Source organism: Aedes aegypti, chromosome 1 (genome assembly GCF_002204515.2).
Source record: "Aedes aegypti strain LVP_AGWG chromosome 1, AaegL5.0 Primary Assembly, whole genome shotgun sequence".
NCBI classification, from domain to species: domain Eukaryota; kingdom Metazoa; phylum Arthropoda; class Insecta; order Diptera; family Culicidae; genus Aedes; species Aedes aegypti.
In genome coordinates, this window is record NC_035107.1 from 307458933 (window position 1) to 307480382 (window position 21450).

Below are 21450 nucleotides of genomic sequence, written 5' to 3' on the forward strand. Positions count from 1 at the left end.
GAAAATCTAAGAGAAGATCTTGGGTTCAAAGCAATAAGCAATATTGAAAGCACTTACAAAAGATCATCGCCACTGCAGAACAACCACTGATGAATGATGACGATGCTCCAATAACTTCGCCACTTTTCCACTTGACGAAACGAAATATTCGTTGATGCGTTCTCTTTCTGACGAGTACTGCAGAAAGTACGAAGCTGTGTTGTTTTCTTCGTGTAATCAGTTGGACATCGTCCTGTAGATGGGCAACAGCCCGAAACCGGTCGACGGAAAAGGTAAATTTTAATTCCTTTTTATGTTTGTAAGAACAATAAGTGTTGTGTCCAGTCTCGCGTCGTGTATTGTAAATGAAAGACCCATTAGTCTCTCGTCGATTTAGTTGAAGACTATGGAAAAAGTGTTATATGATTTCATCAATTCAACATTCGTGCTGAAGTGTCCATTCTGTCCTATCTGGTAAGTCAACCGCTACGACACTTCAAACACTGGTAATAAAAGTGGAGAAAATTCTTTCAGTGAATGAAAAAGCAATTTGTTCTTTCTTGAACATTGAAGGAGCCTTCGACAACACTTCACTATTCTTCAATTACTCGTGCAATGAAGAAAATTAACTTTAACAAGAATATCATTAACTGGATTAATAATATGCTTGCAAAAAGATAAATCACTTCAGAGCTGGGAAGTTCATCTATAACAGTAAGGGCTATGGAAGGGTGTTCACAAGGAGGAGTCCTCTCACCTCTATTGTGGTCTTTGATAGCTGACGATCGTCTAAAAAGCTTATAAGCTTTGATATAAAAGAGAAAGGTTTCGAGGTTGTAGGATTTGCGGATGATAAAGTCATTGGTGAGAGGAAATTTTGACAACATCATTTCGGAAAGAATGCAACTGGCCCTAAACTTTACCCACTCTTGGTGTATTCAGTCAGGAGGGCCTTAACATAAATCCTTCAAAAGTAGTAATTGTCCTCTTTCGCAAGGAGAAGGAAGTTCATCCTAAAAGCCTGAACAGGCTTAATACTTAGGGGTAATTTTGGATTATAAACTGAACCGGAATGCTTATATTGAGTATGTGATAAGTAAAGCTACCAGTTCGTTTTGGGCATGCTCCAGAATTTTTGGCAGAAGATAGGGCTTGAAACCAAAACTGATAATGTGGCCTTACTCATCCATAATTCGTCCAACAGTAACATAAGCTTAGTGGCCAAAAACAAAAGAGGCCACATCACAAGGAAAGTTATCAAAACTACAACGTCTTGTATCCATCGCTATAACGGGAGCGATGCGAAGCACTCCGTCAAAACTATTAAATGCTATTCTTCATCTGCTGCCACTGTATGAATTTGTACAATTAGAAGCTCAGAAAAGTTTTCTAAGGCTTGATCGGTTAAGCCTAGAAATCTTTTCTGAGCTTCTAATTGTACAAATTATTATAAGTTTAAAACAGGTGATCTTGTTGGACACTTGAATATTTCTCAACACTTCCAATGTGGGCCAGTGATGAAAAGATTTTTGGTTCCAAATGTAACAAAAAAATAAAGCTCAACAAGAAAGTTCTCTGGCCTAGTAACTGGGCACTCTCCGAGTAGATATCATTTGAAGAATATTGGTCAAGTTCAGAATGATATCTGTCATTTCTGTAACATGGAAAGCGAAACCTCGGAACATCTGCTCTGCAGTTGCAGTGCTTCATACAAGCGTAGATCCAAATTTCTAAACGGGGGTTATTTAAAGTCACGTGGAATTTGGATTGCAAATCCATGTAAAGTAGAAGGTTTAATTAACTCTATATTGCCTGAAAGACGCGTCAATGTGCGTAATTTACATGGTTGCAGGTAGAGATAGAGGTATGCTTAGTGATGTAGGTGGTAAGGAAGTGTTTGATGGGGATGTGTTTGAAGTTGCCGAAGAATTTGTTTATCTTGGACCAATTGTGGCATGTGAGGATATTTTCCATGAAGTGAAAAGAAGTGTTGCGGCTGCGATTAGGGCTTACCAACGGGAACAAATTTTGCCCTGTATAAAACATTGATTCTTCCGGTGGTTCTCTACGGGCACAAGGCGTTGGATGTTGAAAGAGGAAGACCGGAAAGCCTTCTTTGTTTTGGAGCGTTGCTGCGGACAATACTCGGTGGGAAACTCGAAAATAGTTTGTGGCGCAGGCGCATGAATCACGAGTTGTATCAAGTGTATAAAGATGCGAATATTATTAAGCGAGTAAAATACGATAGACTCCAGTAGGCTGGTCACTTAGTGCGACCACCAGAATAAAAAACTAATTAAAATAACTTAGCTTTAAACACTTATATCGCCAACATCATCGGGGTTATTGCTTAAAAGAATTCGAATACCGAATTCCGAATACCGAATTGAAATCTACTATAACTAGAGTGTGAAGGATAAGTGACAAACTATTTATAACTTTATTAAATAGTGACTGAGAACAGATGTAAGCGCATAAAAACTGCTTAATCTCATCATTTTTTAATATTCCAAAGCCTCAAATGTTTTCGATTCTCTCGGAAATATCTCAAGCGAGAAGTTTCATACTACCCACATAACAAGTGCCTATTTCCACTTTTAAATTCTCCATGATTGCTTGGGCGATACTTTTGTATTCGTAATTGTATTGTAACTGATTAACAGAAAGGTGTTTATTTCGTTCAGTACCTTACGAATCTTGCACTATCAAAGATACCCACATTATCAAAGATACCCCGTTTTACGGTACCCATACCTATAACTACTTCACTCGAACACTCGAAGGAAATAGAACATCAGCTGGTGGCGAAGCAGCTCTGCTCTAAGTAGGCTCATCAGCCTGCAGCAGTTAAAGCCCTATATATGAACACTACCGACCAAAAGTATGTAATCGCTTCACCAAGTATTGTAACACTCGTTTTCAATATTGTAATACCCTAAAAAGTTTAGAATCACCGGTAAGCATAAATTAGGTAAATCAAAACCGAATTTAGTACTATAGCATTTAATTCTACTACAGTTTGTATCCTTCGACAGATACGCGTATTTCGACCTTAACTGTAAGGCCGTATACTAGACTATAGTCTAGTGCAGGCCGTCTTCAGTGTCGTCACGTATCTGTCAAAGGATACAAACTCTCGCTGAAGCGATTCCAGACTTTTCGCGGGTAGTGTATGTGCAGTAGGCGCAGTAGCGGTCACTATGGTTTGGTCACGTGGCGTTTGCAGCCTGTCTGTGTGTGATTAGCGTCAATAAAGCTCCGGCCCCTTTCGTCGCATGGACATGCATGAACTTCTTTGCGAAATCTATTTCTACCTGTATGTGAACACGGATAAATATAGCTTCAAAGAGGTTTTGTAAGTTTTACACAGTCAATGTGTTAACAGTCATAAGCGTGTAGTGCATTGTCTTTTTTTACTCCAAGAATTCAAAATTACCTTAGAGATAATATATGAGTTAGTTCATTGGACAAAATTATAAACATTTTGATCGTTGTGAAAGATAAAAACATAAAAAAGCGGAATTCAGAAATGCAATATGGTTTTAACAACTAAACAGAGTCCAAACCAAAATCCATTTCATGTGCTCGCGTAGTTCCCACCGTCAGTAAACATATCAAACGTTCAAAAGCATATATAGGAAGGGCAAACGGATCAAACAAGAGTGTGCAAAATGATAACGTAAAGTCACGTTGATTGTTTTGATAACGAAAGGCACGGCTCAGTATTCCTTATCCCACCTCGTTTCGCTAAATCCGTATGCAGAAGCTAATGGGATTTGAATTTCTAAAAACCCAAATGAATCATTTGCGAAGAGCTGATGAGTAGTGGAAATTTTATCAGAACTGTCATTCTCGTTACGTCATCCATTGATAATATGCAGAAAATTTACAGTTTTCCGACACGCACACGCACATAATCCAACTAGAAGGCGCAATTCAGGCAACATTGCCCTACCGCAATAAACCCATTGAATCGTAATGATAAGCAAAACGCAATTAGCGCGGAGTTCCTGAAGATCAAGTACTGTGATACGTATCGGACGACAAATCAATACGTTGACTTCAAGGCTTGGAATGGTAATTAATCTTTTCATCGCGACTTTGCGTGCAAAATAGAGTAGCTAGCAAAGAAGATCCGAACAATCTTATCGACAAAATGATAGCAATTGCCAAGGCTACTTCTAGCGGGCGTCAATAAAGTCGAAGCGGTGTGGATCAACCTGACAACTGGAGCGGCCTTTTTGTAACTAGGTTCAATCCAACATACCCGCCTTTCCATAAGTTATATTTTTAGAACCCAGGGGCAAAATAGGTCAATCTTTATTAAATTCAATTTGTCTCTGAACCAATATGCAATACTCACAAGTCAAAATATTTTTCATAACCTTCCCGACCAGAACCACATAACAAGATTATAACACATTCCTATCAGCACCAGTTAAAAATAACAGAAGCTGATAAAATTTTGTTATCAAGATGGCTTTGTTCTCAACTTGTTATATTTTTAGTAACACATTTATAACAACATTTGTTATATTTTTGACATCGCATCTATAAGTTTGTTGCAAATAACATCCGGTGTCATAAACAGTAACATAGTTTGCAATAATTTTGTTATTTTGTAACATGCTTGCAACACATTCTGTAATAATTTTGATATAATTGTAACAGGGTTTGTTATATTTTAGTTTGATTTGGTGCAAATTTTGATAGAATTTTTGTTATTTTAACTACTAACGGTACATGTTTTATAACAACTGGTGATATTAAAAAATCATATCAGAGGAACACATTCTGTTACAATCTTGTTTCTTCCGTCTGGTCGGGTTCACATACATCTATAAAAATATAAATGGAATGGTATTTGCATTTCACGAAATGGCTTGAGAACAGGCCCCCGGGCCCCTACATTTTAGGGGTCCCCACAAAATAGGACTAAATTGATCATTATTTATCATTTAACAATCACTATAAAAAGCGATGAATGGTGCCAACTTTTGAAATCACATCAAAAGATTTGAAAAGTTTAAGGTTTCTGGTTTTTAATTAGGGTGTAATTATTTGGATTGCAATCTAAATAATGTTTAGACTTGTCTGTATGGTGCAGTACATTTGTCCTATTGTTTCGGATCTTTTTGTTTTTGTTTGTTTCTAAGACTTTTGTTTGAAACTCTTTTACATAAATATGAAAATTTATTTTGAATATTTTGGAAGGGGTATTCTTCTTAAAAGTTACAATTACAACGAATGTATTAAGAACTCATTTTTTTACTAGCACGTGTATTTTATAACAATTGTAATTTCAGCGCCAGTTTTTTGAAATCGAATCAAATCTTGTGCTAAAAACTGAATTATCATCAGGAAGCACACATTTTGAGAATTATTGAAAGCTGCTTACTTGCTTACTATTTAATTTTAATTGGTCTGAATTACCCCTGTATTTTTGTATTACCGGGGTAAGTTGGACCTGCCAAAACGAACAGTGCAATTATTAAAAAACATCCACAGAATTCAATCATTATCATTCTGACTAGTAATACGGGGTAGGTGTAAATTAGGTGTCATTAACAACATTGTGATGTTTCCAAAATATAATTTTCAAATTTAACAAAAACGAAGTGAAAGCTTTTGGTGAATTAAAACAAAGATATGAATTTTTCCGATCAGTTATACTTTACTAACAATTTTCTCCTTTTTATCCTTCTTACAACCATAAGAAGGGTATGAAGATCGCTTGAAAAACCGACTTTTGATCCGAGGCCCGGAGGGCCAAGTACCAATCGATAGAGCTCAACGAACTGAGCACATGTCCATGTGTGTATGTGTATGTGTGTGTTACAAAAAATGTCATTCAATTACCTCAGCTGTTTGTTAACCGATTTCAACTCTTTAAGCTCCAAATGAAAGCTACAACATTCCCATAGAACGCTATTAAATTTCATTGCGATTGGACTCTGTAATGATTCAAACTGTATCGTGAAGTACTAGAAAAATTATATTCTAATATTTTCAACTTTCTGCATTTTGATCAATTTCTCAGCCATTTTATCGGCTAATAAAAGCTCTGACATTCAATCATAAGCCTTCAAATTTTCATTGAAATCAATGTCAATGGAAGAATTTTGTAAGGTATTGGAATTTTTTTTCTTAAATATTCAACTTTTTACATTTTGATCATTTTCTCAGCTATTTTTAATCCGACTTAAGCTCTTTTTTCATCGATTGAAAGCTCTGGCATCATTCACAATCATATTGCAATCGAATTATAAATTACAGAGATAAAAATCAATTTTTCAAAAATCTCTAAAACTCCCCTTTTTACCCTTCTTACAACCATAAGAAGGGTATAAAGATCGCTTGAAAAACCGACTTTTGATCCGAGGCCCGGAGGGCCAAGTCTCATATACCAATCGATAGAGCTCGACGAACTGAGCACATGTCCGTGTGTGTGTATGTGTTTTTTTTTTTTTTTTTTTTTCATGCATCTCTAGGAGTTAAAAAAATCTTCTCAAGACTGGCCTGTATTTGTTCATGCTCATGCCACAGTGTATGGTTTGGCACTGTGTGGGATTCGCAATGGGGCGCCTACCCACTAAAAAACAGTCTCCTAGGTACACCGTCACCGTAAAGAATTCTTCTCCGGCACCACCTTGCGGTATTACTTCGAAGAAGAGGCGACACATGCTACGCGCACCCTTCATTAAGCCCTTCGGCTCCATCATTAATTTGTTAGTTCCTAATCCATGCCATGCTGAGCCCTTCGGCTCCCATTAATAATTTGTTAGTATTCCTAGTTAGTGATCTAAACATGCCATATTCAGCCATTCGGCTCACGATACCATGGGTGCCAGAAACTCCCTGACGAAGGAAGTTCTCTCGGTGCTGGACGCATACCATTTAGCACTCCAGGTTCTCGCGCACTACTCGGATAGTCCCCGGCGGTGAATCTACCCTACCCCGACGAAGAGTTCCCCGGAGGTGGAAGTTCATCCGGTACCGATGCTGCCCGGATAGGTGCCAAGGTCGATCCTGCGATTCCGGTTGGTGGATGACTTCCGGTTCACAGGTGCCCTGACGACCAATTTGGCAAGACAATTTACACCGTCTTCAGCTCAAGGCTGCACAGACTGAACAATCACAAACATTAGGCAACGGACAACACGAAACACCCAGTAGCCCAATGATGAATTTTTCGTTTGACGAAAAGTTTCTACCGACTGGAGTGGGAATCGAACCCACACTTCATGGCACAATATGCCTAAACGACTGACGCCGCTAACCGCACGGCCACGAAGCCTACAACTTCCGGTGCTTTTCCACGATCTACTCGGTCCGGTCCCCGATCATGCATACCTACCGGTTGGGTGCCGAGGTCGGTTCGGCGATTCCGGTTGGAGACTGACTTCCGGTTTACCGGCACCTCAACGACCCAGAACCAGTACTGCGTCGAGTTCTGCTCGGTCTAGTCCCTGGCGGTGGATCTAGCCATTTAGCTCTCCAGCATTTGTGCGCGGCTCGGGCAGTATACGACCGGGCTACGAAACCCGACCCGAGTTGTCGCCGCGCGCACTTGCTTGTTCCTCCCTCCACTTCCGCTGAAGCAATGACATTATTTTCGTCACCGCCATGTTCACCGCGTTCCACATCACCTCATCGCTACACATTCTATCCACTACGTTGTCTACGGTTACGTCAGCACCGCAGACCGCTGTCATCTCGCTACGTTCCGCAGCAAAACGTGGACACTCGAAAATGACGTGTTCCGGCGACTCCTCTACGACTGGGCACTCAGCGCAGAGCGGCGACTCTGCGTGGCCGAACCTGTGCAGATATTTCTTGAAGCAGCCGTGACCTGACAAGAACTGCGTCAAGTGGAAGTTGACTTCTCCATGGGATCTGCTCACCCATTTCGCCAGATTTGGAATAAGGCGATAAGTCCACCTTCCCTTATCAGCGGTATCCCACTCGCGTTGCCATTTCACCATCGTGTCGGCGCGGGCAATCTTCCGGGCTCCTCTAGTACTACTAGCTTCGTAGCACTCCTTATCCTCTTCCAAAACGTAGCCGATAGGGACCATTCCGGCAATCACGCATACTGCCTCCGAAGATATGGTTCGGTAGGCACTCGCTACCCGCATGGCCATCAGCCTATACGTGCTGCTAAGCTTGACTCGGTCCCTCTTCGTCTTCATTGCGGTTCCCCACGCCGGGCTAGCGTACCTCAGGATCGACGTAGCCACGCTAGACAATAGCCTCCGCTTACTGCTGCAAATCGCCGAGTTATATCTGTGTATGTGCGTTTTTTTTTTTTTTTTTTTAGTTTTAGAAGGTGGTAAATTACATTTACGAACTAACCCAGCGTTTCACGTTCGATATGGAGGCTAGTCATATCGAATTCGTCCATCGTGCGCCAGAGTGTCGGACTCTTTTATACCGACTAAAGTCCACCTTCGCCCACGAGCCATTCCCCCCGGAACTGCCTCTTGGCATTACTTCATGGGGGAGGCTATTGTGCTAACCACTGCACTGCTCCTTGCTTCTTACGCTCCTGTACTTCCCTTGCTCTCTTCGTACTGCTGGCATCACGCCAGGGCCATGTTTCTACTGCCGCTTCTGTCATTGCTATGCTTCGTTGCTCTACTGCGACGTGTTTGGGGTTGGCATCTCGCCAGAGCCCTGCGCAACTTTTACGCCTGCTGCTAATCCGCCGATTCTCGAGTTCTCCAGGTTGGACCAGTTGGATGCCGAGGTCGGTCCAGCGATTCCGGTTGGAGGGTAGCTTCCGGTTCACTGGCGCCCCGACGACCCAAAACTGGTGGTTGTCACGATCGCTACTCGGCATAGTCCCCGACGGTGGATCTAGCCTACTCCAGCGGAGAGTTCCTAACGTAGGAATGACTCCCGAAACCGTTAACGTTACGCGTTTGTTCCCGCTTCACTGCTGCTGACCGGTGAAGTGCCGAGGTCGATCCAGCGATTCCGGTTGGAGGATGGCTTCCGGTTCACTGGTGCCCCGACGACTTAAGCCGGTGACTCGCTACGGACTACTCAGAATAGTCCCCGACGGTGGATCTATCATACTCCGACGAAGATTTCCCCGACGGCGGAAGATCTCCCGAACCGATGCTTTCCGGGCTGATGCCGAGGTCGGTTCTGCGATTCCGGTGGAGAGAAGCTTCCGGTTCACAGGCGCCTCGACGACCATTTGCCGGTGCAACTACGCGTTCTACTCAGTTAGTCCCCGACGGTGAACTTAACCTACTCCGAAGCTGACCGGGCTGATGCCGAGGTCGGTCCTGCGATTCCGGTGGAGGGAAACTTCCGGTTCACAGGCGCCCCGACTACCATTTGCCGGAGCTGTTTCGCGATCTACTCGGCTAGTCCCCGGCGGAAGGACATAGCCTACTCCGACGCGATGTTGGTCGGTAAGTGCCGAGGTCGGTCCTGCAATTCCGGTTGGAGGATGACTTCCGGTTTGCAGGCGCCTCGACGACTTATTACCGATATTACGTTACTCCCGCTCTACTCGGTCTAGTCCCCGGCGGAGGATCTAGCCTACTCCGGTCGCGCCCGTAGGTCTCCTTCATATGCTCGCTTCAACAGGCTGACTTGTCAAGCGCCAAGGTCGGTCCGCCGATTCCGGCTGACCCAACGATTCAGAGCCATGTGCTGTCCGCTGTGTTGAGTGTATGTGTGTGTGTATGTGTGTGTGTATGTGTGTGTGTATGTGTGTGTGTGTGTTACAAAAAATGTCACTCAATTATCTCAGCCGTTTGTCAACCGATTTAAACACTTTTAGCTCTTAAAGAAAGCTACAACATTCCCATAGAACGCTATTGAATTTCATTGCGATCGGACATTTCGTTACAGAGTTATGATTCAAACAGTATCGTGAAGTACTAGAAAAAGCATATTCTAATATTTTCAACTGTCTGCATTTTGATCGATATCTCAGCCATTTTTGAGCCAATTTAAGTTCTTTTATCGGCTAATGAAAGCTCTGACATTCAATCATAAGCCTTCAAATTTTCATTGAAATCGGATTACTAGTTTCAGAGATATCATTGGAAGAATTTTCTAAAGTACTGGAAAAAAAAATTTCTCTGGAATATTCATTTTTTTACATTTTGATCAATTTCTCAGCTATTTTTAATCCAATTTAAGCTCTTTTTTCGTCGATTGAAAGCTCGGATATCATTTACAACCATATTGCAATCGAATTATAAATTACAGAGATAAAAATCATTATTTTCAAAAATCTCTAAAATTCCCCTTTTTTTAATTTAAACTTACACATATATCTTAAAAAAAATCGCTGGCAAAATCATTTTAGGACATCGATTTTTCATTTTTCGATATTATTTTACAGGATGGCATCATGGGTTTATAGACCCTCTTAAAATATGATAATAAGCGTATGAAAACTAATAAAGTTCGATATCCGCCTTTTGACGTGCAGTTTCCTGGAATTTTTCCAAACCATTAAACTATTAGGGCAGATAGAACATAGTCACAACATCCTAAAGTTTAGTTATACACCGGGGATTCGCTGGTTCGAACACGACTGCTTTCCATCTAGCGAATCCGACCCGTTAGTAAGAAAGACTGACAGCTGGTGAAAATGCTCCACACGAACGCATCTGGACAGCAAATCGCCACAAAACGCACATATACATACGCATTTGTTCTATATATGGAGACTTCAAAGCGACGATACTCAGACGTCAAAGTCAGTTTGACATTTTCTGTTGACATTTGAGTGCTTTTAGTTGGAATATTTTCCAACCAGCGAACATCCAACCATTGAATCATTCCATGTAGCGAAACCCCAGCGAGCGAATCCCCACTGTACTGGTAAAAGGTTCCAAATGAATGATGAATAATAATTATCTCATACCTGTATGGAAATGTAAGAAGGGTTCAGTCTCACCATCGGTGGATTAAGTCAGGTTTTTTATTTTAAACCTGCACATAAATCTTAAAAAAAACGCTGGCAAAATCATTTTAGGACATCAATATTTCATTTTTCGATATTATTTTACAGGATGGCAACATGGGTTTATAGACTCTCTTAAAATAATAAAAAGCGTATGAAAAGTAATAAAGTTTGATATCCGCCTTTTGACGTCCAGTCTTTCTTGCAAACCATTAAACTATTAGCGCAGATAGAACATTGTTACAAAATTCTAAACAAGGTTCCAAATGAATGATGAATAATAATTATCTCAAACCTGTATGGAAATGTAAGAAGGGTTCAGTCTCACCATCGCTGGATTAAGTCAGGTTTTAATTATTGTTAACAGTTATGCCACCCAATAACTGTTATAACATCTATTGTTTTCCGACAAACATAACAGCAATAACAGGGAATTTTTATAATTACGGTCGTAATATATAGTTATTCAATTCTTTTCCTAATTGTCAACTCATAGAAGAGAGATCTTACCATTTCATGCTCCTTTTAATGCTTTTCATTATACAATTTTAGCTTATCTCAAGTATGAAACGCATTTCACCGAATGAATATTTTCTTCCAAAAACGTTACATATTTTATGATTGTTATATTAATTACATAAAATATGTGTCCAATATGGAATGTTAAGGTTGATTATTCAGTTTCTTAGTAACCATAAATATTTTGAGGTGAATTAATAAATTGAATCGAATTGGTCCCACTTGGCTCCCCATTTTCAAACTTTCTTCTACAGTTTCAATATTCAATAACCATAACTTCCAATTTATGCAAGCATCGTAAGGTGATTAAACTATTGCATTTGAAAAAATAATTCGCATTTGGAAATTATATTGAACAATTTGTCTAAACTGCTATTTTCAGGTCCCACTTTCCCCGGGGTACATTACTGTTTTCAAGCTTTCCAACACTATTTTTATGACACGGTAAATGGCTGGGCATGGCATACCATTGGTAATAGGAGCAGGAATAGGGTCTACCTTTGTGTGGTCCTTAGCCTCTTGATGAATAAGGGTTACTAGAGCAACTGATAGACCCTCGAGGAAATTTTAAAGAGTTCTAGTTAAATTGTTAGGATGCAGTTTCTAGTTAAATTGGATCACTATATCAAATTAAAGTTCTTTAAACTAAGGCTATTACAATAATTTTATCGTACTTACAACTCAATTTCAATTTCAGTCAACTTAAGTTTTAATGTGTAGCTTTGTATGTCCTCCCTTTTATCCTAAAGTTAAGAATACATAAGATCATAGTTTTAATTCATTGATTTCACTATTGCATGTATAACGAAACGTACTATTTCAATAAATTCGTTTGTGACATGTCACCAATTCAATTTTAGGTACAAATAGATGTAGTTTAAGCTTACGAATATTAACTTTAAGGTTTTAATTATTATCTTCAAGAATAGTATTGGGCAATCGAAATGAACTTTAAGAATGCATGATCATTGTTGTTGGTTTATAAATAGATATTGTTCAACAAACGTTTCCTCGCATCGGCGACAGCAAGACAGCGATCGGTACTATTGTTGGCCTGTCTAGATCTCTACGCCACAGTTCAGCTGCAACGGGGGGTCTCGTCGTAACAATGATTGAAAAAAAAAAAACACGAATCAATCAAAACTCTTCAGCATCTTCTGATGGAACTCCTTGAAAAACATCGAACGGTCCCTTAAAAATATGTAAGAAAAATTAGAACGCAACCTTAAATAAACTTTAGACGTTAAGAAGCAAATGTGATTTTGTAAAAAAAAAAATCAAATGAATTCGGCTCCGTTATGCCTAATGGCGCTTGAGCCTGAGAAATAAATGAATAAGTAAAAAAAAAAAAAAATAAACTTTAGTAGATTTCACGGGACTTTTTTTTTGTGAAATTCAATGAGAAAAGTTTGGAAGAACTACAGTTGTAATTCTTCAATGAAGTTCTGAATTCCTTAAAAAAATCTAGAGGGACTCAATGATGAAAGGTCGAATTTAAAGAATTCTTTGAAATGTTCATAAAAGATTTTCTTCTGAAGTTACCGTTGATGAAGTGACGTAAAAATTCATGTCGGGTTTCTTGAAAAAAATCCCGAAACAATTTCCTTTTAAAAACTTTGAAATAAAATAATAAATAATCTCAAAAAAATCTGTAAAATCTTTGGAAGATCTTCTATAGTAATAACTGGAATATTTGGTTGACGAATTAGGAAAAAAATATCTAAAGAAAGCCTTAAGATAGCGTTTGGAAAAAAATCGAAGTAATTTTTCAGCAAATTACTGGAGATAGTAACGTGATGTGCTGAAGAATTTTCTGGAGAAAATTTTGGGAAAATATCTCAAAATATTCTGTGAAAAATTACTGGTTGAATATCTAGGAGAATTGATAGAGGAATCTATAGAGAAATTTCTGGAGAGATCCCTGTAGGAGTTCCTGAAAGTATTCCAGCTGAAATCTCTGGATAAACCACTAGGATAATTCCTGAAGCTTTGCCACGAGAAATGTGAGATGATATTCTTGAAGAATTAGTTTAAAAATCTCGTAACAGTCTCTAAAGATTTGTCTGCAGAATTTTGCATCACAATTCACTGCAAGCAAGATAAGTAAAAAGTCACATAACAACCAGTGATTCTTTAATCGATTTTTCAAGGATTTGGCTAGATTTCTTTGGATTAGGTTTGGAGAGGACATCTTAAAAACAAAATTAATCCGAAATTGGCGTAAATGAAATTCTTCAAGAACTTTAAACGTTTAACGCTCCGACATCGTAATCATCATCATCATCAAAACTTCAAAAGCAGTTTTTCTGTTGAAAACTAAAAGTTGGAGAATTCAATACAGTGAACACATTTTCCTGTAAATTTTCTTGATTTTGAACGAAAACACTGCTTTTGAAAATTCTGAAATCAACGACGGATTTTGCTTCCTTAAGGAATAACTTCAGAGATTCCTGCTAAATTTCTTTCAGGAAGTCTTCCAGAAATTGCTTGAGAATTGTCCGAAGGAAGTTTTCAAAAATATTGTCCAGGAATGGCACTTGGGAATTCTCAACGGTTATATTGTATGAATACCTAAAAATGCATTTCTAAAAGTACTCTTTTAGAATTTAGTAATGAAATATCAGTAGATTTCTGATGAACTTCTTCTATGATCACTAAAAGATCTCCAGGACTCATAAGGAAGTTTTGGTGGAGTTTTAGGCAAATAAAGAAGATAATTAATCAAACTTGTGGAAATATTCTGCAGGATTTTATGAAGAAATTCAATTAAAAAACATTGAATTTCTGAAGAAATTGGTGTATGATTCATCTGAAGAAATAGTGGAACAATTATTATGGTATTTGTTGGTGTAAAATCTGTTCTATTTTTTGTTTCTTTTGAATAATCCATGATATTAACTTGAGGAATTATTCTGGAAATGTTTGGAAAAACTGCAATCCTTGGGGGAAATTCTTGTACTAATTTTTGGAGGAACTTATTAAGGAATCCATGGACGAATTTATTAAGGTATTTTTTGGAAAAGTTCCTAATAGCTTCTGGTGAAATTTTTGAACCAATGGGGTCCAAAGGCATGTCCAAATTTTAGTGCCAAACGCTTATTAGGCCAAAAACACATGTTTACTCAATTTTGAAATGTGTTCCGTTTGTTTAAGTCCAAAAACATTTTTTTATGTTTTTTTTCAGAATTTTGTCACATCCCTTGGCTTAAACTCAAATTTTGGGTGTTGTTGTTTTCCGTATCCCTTCCGAAATGTCAGATAGGAACAACCCCAGTGTTAAAACTAAAATCCCTGCGGTGATTTTGTCGACTAAACGAACGTCAAACATGATCAAAAGTGTCATGGTTCATTTATGGACCCAATTTTTAAATTAATATTTAAATGTGATAAAACCTTTATTTGAGCGGAAAAAATTGCTAACGTATTTGCAGTAACATTTTAGGAACCTATGTCCTTAACACCCAATTTTACGGTATACGATTATCCATACCCACTTGTCCCACGGTACTTTAATAATATTAGTAAAACTGATTTGTAATATTCACCCCTATTCTTGTTCACGTTCGAAAGCCGTTTTGCATTCCCGTTTACGCCAGCAAAACCAAGTGGCTCATTGTTTTGAATGAACAAAATTCGATCGAAAGTTGGATCCGCCGTAAATTGTATTTTCTGGTATGAAATCGGTTTTAAATTTCGAATAATCCATGACATATACTTGAGAAATTTATTTGGAAATATTCGGAAAACAGCAAGAGTAATCACTGGATGAAATGCTGGAGAATTTATTGTTGTTGTTTTTGGAGGAACTTCGTGAGGAATCCCTGGACGAATTAATGAATGCGTTTCTGAAAGAGTTCTTATTGGACTATCTCTAATGATTACAGAAGAATTTAAATACCTGCTAAAATCAGTGTATGAAATTCCTGGAGGAATTTTTATAGGGTTTCTTTGGAAAAATCCTTAACGAATTTCTTTTGAAACTGTGGACTAGGAGGATTTTATTGAAAGAATCTTGAAATATTTCTGACCGAATTCCTGGGAAAATTTATAAGGAATTCATAGAGTACTTTTAGGAGGGATGTCTGGAGAAGTCCCTGACAATATTCAAGAAGAAATCTCAAGAAGAATAAATAATAAACGCATTATAGTCCCTAAATATTCACCTGGAGCCTTCAGGATTTTGCATCAGAATTCAAAGAACAGTGACTTTTTTGTAATTTGAACGTTATTATAAACGATAACTTGTTAGGTTGAAATTTACATCGGGTCAAGGAAACGTACAGATATTGCATTTAGAAACATTGGAAGGTACACACTATTAGGGTCACCTTGTCACGATTATTAGTCACTCTGTTCCACATGTAATTCAAAGGCAAATGACCCATAATAGGGGGTGACCCATGATAGTGTAACCACTACTGTAATAAAAGTTTCAAGTTACAATTAAAGCTAAAGCGTACTACCTATTGAAAACTAATAAAAGACAAAAGCAATTGAAAACAACGATATTGAAAAATTAGGAACGATTAACAAATTTGTTCTTTAGACTAATCTTCTAAGAGCAGTTTGGAAGGACGTCAATTTAGGCTTCATTTTAGCTGCATGAGGTACCCCATTCCAACAGGAAGCACCAAAAATCATGTTGGTAAGTATAGAAGAAATTTTAGAGACCTACCATTCTACAAGCACTGCGATATATGTTAATTAACAAAATCATGGCGTGTCGTTAATTTTATTACATTTTTTATTATGTAAATTTACTCGATATTCCCTACAACCTAACGAAGCTATGTTGCTACAGTTAACTCTCCCTTATTCGATATTCCGTATCTCGATATCGAGTTAGAGAACCATAGTAAAAGTTGATTTTCGATACCTCCCCAACTCGATGGTCCCTTCAATTCGAGTTAGGGAGAGTTGACTGTATTTGCATTTACACTTCAAACTGATCAGCGCAGATCATGTAGGTATTAATAAAACTAAATATGATTCAAACCCTATTCGGTAAAGCTTTTCCATCTCCTCTATCCATGCATGGAAAAGTGTGCCGTAAGTGTCCAGCGCGGACCAATCGCGTTACAACCCAAACCCATCATAAAAGGCAATCTCGTTTATCACTTCCTGACTCTTCGAACACATCGCATATCTATATTTGCTTCGGCCAAGTCAGTGTCAATTGGACCAATCAATGCAGCCTGAACTCATTCTCTCCGGATCATATTGTTGCTAAGTGTAGGTACCTTACCTTGGAAATATCTCCTCCGCCTGTGCTGAATCCGCGAAACAGCTGTGTGTGCGAGATTGCGAAGTGCTGGTGAAAAATTGCACAATAATGTTTTGCTCAGCTGCTACCCACTGTAAGCTCCTCAGCTGTCCGTAGTTTTCACCTTTATGCTAGCACTTCTCTTCCGTCGTGGTGTGGCCCCAATTTCTCGGGAAGGTTTCACTATTTTGCACACAAGATTTTGGGACTCTTCACTAATCCTCTGCGGATATTCTTCCGTTCTGAAAAGCAAGAACACAATAGAATCAAACTTTTCGATTCCACCACACACAAAGACAAAGACCCCGTTTTGCCTCACTTGATAATTCGATGCTGACGGAAGTGCAGTAGAGCTGAGCAGGAAAAAAAAAGTAATCCGCTACTCGCAGGAGGCCATTGGCTTGCAAGTAGAAAAATTCCGAATTTCGCCTTCAGATTACGTGATACCACACGTTCAAGCACTTCCCTCCCCCAAAACCAAACACTACTCCGGAACTAACCACTCGACGCGACGCAATAGAACTGGAAAACGGGAATTTGCAGATTAGATTCCTGGTGCCAGTTTCTTCTTCAATAATAAGTTATCACGACACTATTATTTTGCGTGTCCGTCCGATCGACACGGGGTCGTATTCTGAAAAGAAACTGCGCTGATGGCCGAGAGAGGAAAAATCGATCGCAACTCGCCCGCCGCACACACATCTGCAAAACGAACCATCAGTCGTGGAACAACAAAGAGCTGTCACGGGATGAGCTTTTGCACGCGAGGCAGAGTCACATCCAGGAGGTTTAGTACAGAATACCTAATTATTTATTGACTCAGCAATTATTAAGGTCAATGTATTCCTATTCTCAGAATCAAGGCCTTGATGATCCGCATCACGGTATACTCAACGAGGTAGGCTATTCCCACGTGTAAACAACGGTTTTCAATCAAAACATGTGTCGTAATTCCTATCGTCAAGCATGAGGCTTACAGGACACAGTGGTACCGCCCATAGATCATAAATCGAAAAACAAAATGTCTTGGTTGTCATTCCTTTACCTTTTCATGAATCAATTATGATCTCAAGAATGTAAAAACAGAAACATTATAGACGTTTCTGTATGATATGCAAAGTAAGGCTATAAATGATTGAGTGTAATTTTCATATGTGAAAAATACGTTAAAAATTAAGCAATTTCAGCACTTTGTTTGTTGTCTTTGCAAATCAGAATCAAATGATTTTTCAATCAGTTTAGATTACAGAACATTAGTACAGATGTATATCTATCACTTCCGATACGTTTTAGAGTGTTATTTGACATCTAGGAGTCAGGATTGATGTGAGTAATGAGGACAGAAATATACTCACTTCATAACTACATCACTTTATTTGAAGCACGTTTTCAAATATTTTCTTAATCACATTTAATCAAGCTTCTACCACCAAATGATCATGTTTGAGTAGGAAAATGCACCTATGAAGGTTCCAGCTGCAAATATTTGCAAATAAGTTAGTACCGTGCCCTCAAAGTTGTGAGTTTTTACCAATAAAGGCAATAGTAAAAATATTCATAGAATTGATTAAATACCAGTACACACAAAAAAAATTGTGCGGTAAAAACTACCATTTAAGGGGGTTAACAATAGAAATAATAAACCATAGAAGAATAATGTCGCTGGTGTTCCCTTTGTTCTCGCTCAGAAACATGTTGGGTACATAAATGTCAAACTGCATACATTTCCGCGTTGACATTTATAGCCCCGCCAATCTCCGCCAGCAAAAGATGTTCCTACTGCGACGCCAGCGACATTCTTCTTCTATAGTTTATTACTTCTATTGGGTTAACTTAAGCGCTCGCACCGGCAATTTTCAGCAGACCAGAAATGCGCTTGATTTTACCATGTCTGTAGTTGGAATCAAAATGTTGTAAATTATTGCTGTCAAATGTACCAGTAATGCGATGGGTTGTACCGTAAACATAGTAAATTGGTCTAAATTTCCATGGTAGTTTTAAGAATGGGCATAGTCAGCTAAAATAGTTATTTTTACCACAGATTTTTTCCCGTGTATCCAGCTTTTTTTACGCTCGCCATGCTATAAAATTTCTGACAAAAGCTAACTACCACCACTGAACTGAAACTCGAAAATAAATCCTTAGTAACCCATTACTCACTGTTCTGTCACTCAAACTAAAATCTAATTCCGAATTTCATTGATAATGTTTTAATCGCCTAATAATCGTTCCCTTTTTTTTAGGTTTCTTTTAGATCATGTCCGCTATACATATTGAGCTGTAGGCCAAATCTTTGAAAAAAAAATATAGTGCGGTACAAAACTTCCGTAGATCAATTGAAAATCAGTCCAGGAATTGTAGGAAAATTGAACAAAATTTGTCGTGAAAATTGAAATCTCCAATACATTGCAATTTGCACAAAATATTGTGAGAACATCTTCCAGAATTTTATGATTATATTACCCACAATCAAAATCGTGCTTAATATTACGCCTGACTCTAGCTCTGGATTCTAAGAAATCTCAGAAATGTCAATCTGTGAGAATGATTTCCAGGATTTTGCAATAATTCTAGGATCTCGCCAAATAACTTAAATAAAGCTTCGAGTTTTGTAAGAAAATCGTAAAAGATTTTGCGAGAATCTTCTTCAGAATTAAGTAGCAATTATTCCTAAGATTAAGTGAGAATCGTGTGCTGAAATCTGTAATAAACTTCTCATCAGAACATTGTCCAAAATTCTAAACTACAATCCTGTCATGGAATCTGTAAGGATGTAGTCCAGGATTTTATCATAATCATACCCAGAAATATGTAAAAACTATGCTTTGAACTTTGTAAGAATTACGGCATGACGACATGCTGCGTAAATTACTTCCCGGATTGTTTAAATGTGATAAAACTTTAAACATGATTCTTTGAGACTTCCTCCTATGACTTAGTAAGGATATGGTCTTGCGAAATTCGAAAAGCTAAGCTAAGCTTCAAGTTGTTGTGAGGTATGGTAAACCAACTTCATCATCATCAACTTATTCAAGCCTAAAATAAAATAAATAATTCTTTATAATTAAATTTAACTTGAGAAATATAACAAACATATAACGAATATAACAAATCATGATTATTTCCGCAAATCCAAAAACAAATTATTTGTTTGACAGAAAAAAGAAAATAATGAAATTCGACTGTTCGTCACGGCATGCTGAGGATATATTTCCAAGTTTCAGTTCAGTGGTGGAAGTCAGCTTCTGTCAAATATTTTATAGCATATTGTTTTTATGGCGAGCGTAAAAAGCTGGATATTTGTAGATAACTGGAATGAATATACAAAATAATGATATTTTCACTGCTCATAATTCCATTCGATATAAATGCACATGCAACATTGTATATTGATTTCACAAGTAGTTTTAGTGAGGCGCTGAGATATAATAAAATCCTATTAATTTAGAATTGGTATAACAGCCATTCTAATATGTATGACATGACTTCCCAAAGTGTGGGAGGAATGACATGAAATTGTTCTTGTATTTATTTTGAGCATCAAAACAAGATATTCAACGACATTCCAGCATCTATATATACAGTGCTAAAAGAATAAAATTGTGGGAATAAAATATATTAAGAAGCAACAAAATATTACCAAATAATTCATTAGTTATTTTTCAGTTGCAAATATTTGAAACTTAAAGTAAATTACATTAAGTGACATGTTCGTTAGGTTTTGGTAAAGATTTGATGTGAAATTGGCATTTTCAATTAATTAGTATTTCAAGTATTTATTTGGTATATACAACTTCGGCACTTTCAAAATTTCATAACCTTTTTTATCCACATACCAAAAAGTAGGCTTCTGAGCATGTGAAACAACTCTGGGGAATCTTCTCAAGTTCGCAATTGATAATCCTAATATCACAGACAAACAGACGTAACACTTAGAACAAATTTCTTTGAAATCCATCGCCCAGTTTACACCATCATCATCTGGTGAGCATGTTGCACGAAAAGGTGTTTCGTGCAACAATACCAGCAGATGGCGGTAGTTTGAAACGTCAAATGCAAAGAAAAACGATGCACGCGCCTTTGGTTGTGAGATTTGTAACATAGCGAATTTGAAATAAATTGTCGATGGAAATTTCTTCAGTGTTACGTCTGTTTGTCTGTGCTAATATATTGCTTTCAATCTATAGATTTAATCATGGATTTAATGGTACTTATCAATAAAATATTAAATACTATAGTTAATCTTAGACACGGAAGGAGAGATAATTGCAAGTCAGTTTTTTGCACATATAATAATTAAAATAACAGAGCATTCGCAATATGATCTCCGCATCGTAGAACATGACCGCTTCGTAGAACAAATGGAACCACTGTGCAGGATAGTGAAAGAGAGCAAGCTTTGCTTTCTTTTGCACTCGTTCGAGTTTGCGATAGGAATGTCATCACTGCCAAATGTCATTTTTCGGAATATAATACCTTGCTTCTTTCCGGAATATAATACTGTGATCCGGATAGAAAGAGAATTACTAAATTTTGGGCCCATATTAACAAATTTCATAACGCTTTAGGGGGTGGGTGGGCGTCCTAACGTTGTTACGGCTCATCAAAAATTGAACATTATCAATACAAAAAGCGTCACGAGGGGGTGGGTGTCCAAAATGGCCAATTTAAGCGTTATGAAATATATGAACCGGCCCTTTAGGAATTTATGTTAGTTACAATCCCCACTGTGGTATAACAATTTGAAGCTGAC

The 21450-nt window shown here is 38.0% G+C and overlaps 1 protein-coding gene across 2 annotated transcripts in view; it reads right to left on the reverse strand.

Moving 5' to 3' along the window:
* Nucleotides 1-17388, reverse strand: part of LOC5565083 (adiponectin receptor protein) — a 49299-nt gene extending 31911 nt beyond the window's left edge. The window contains exons 1-2 of one of the 2 annotated variants that reach the window (XM_001649376.2): nt 17017-17388; nt 16680-16939 (exon numbers count right to left, since the gene is read on the reverse strand). The gene's annotated coding sequence lies outside the window, so the exon portion shown is untranslated. Of the gene's footprint in view, nt 1-16679; nt 16940-17001 lie in introns of both variants that reach the window. The other variant, XM_021838471.1, reaches the window with a different exon arrangement.
* Between the last annotated feature and the right edge of the window lie 4062 nt (nt 17389-21450).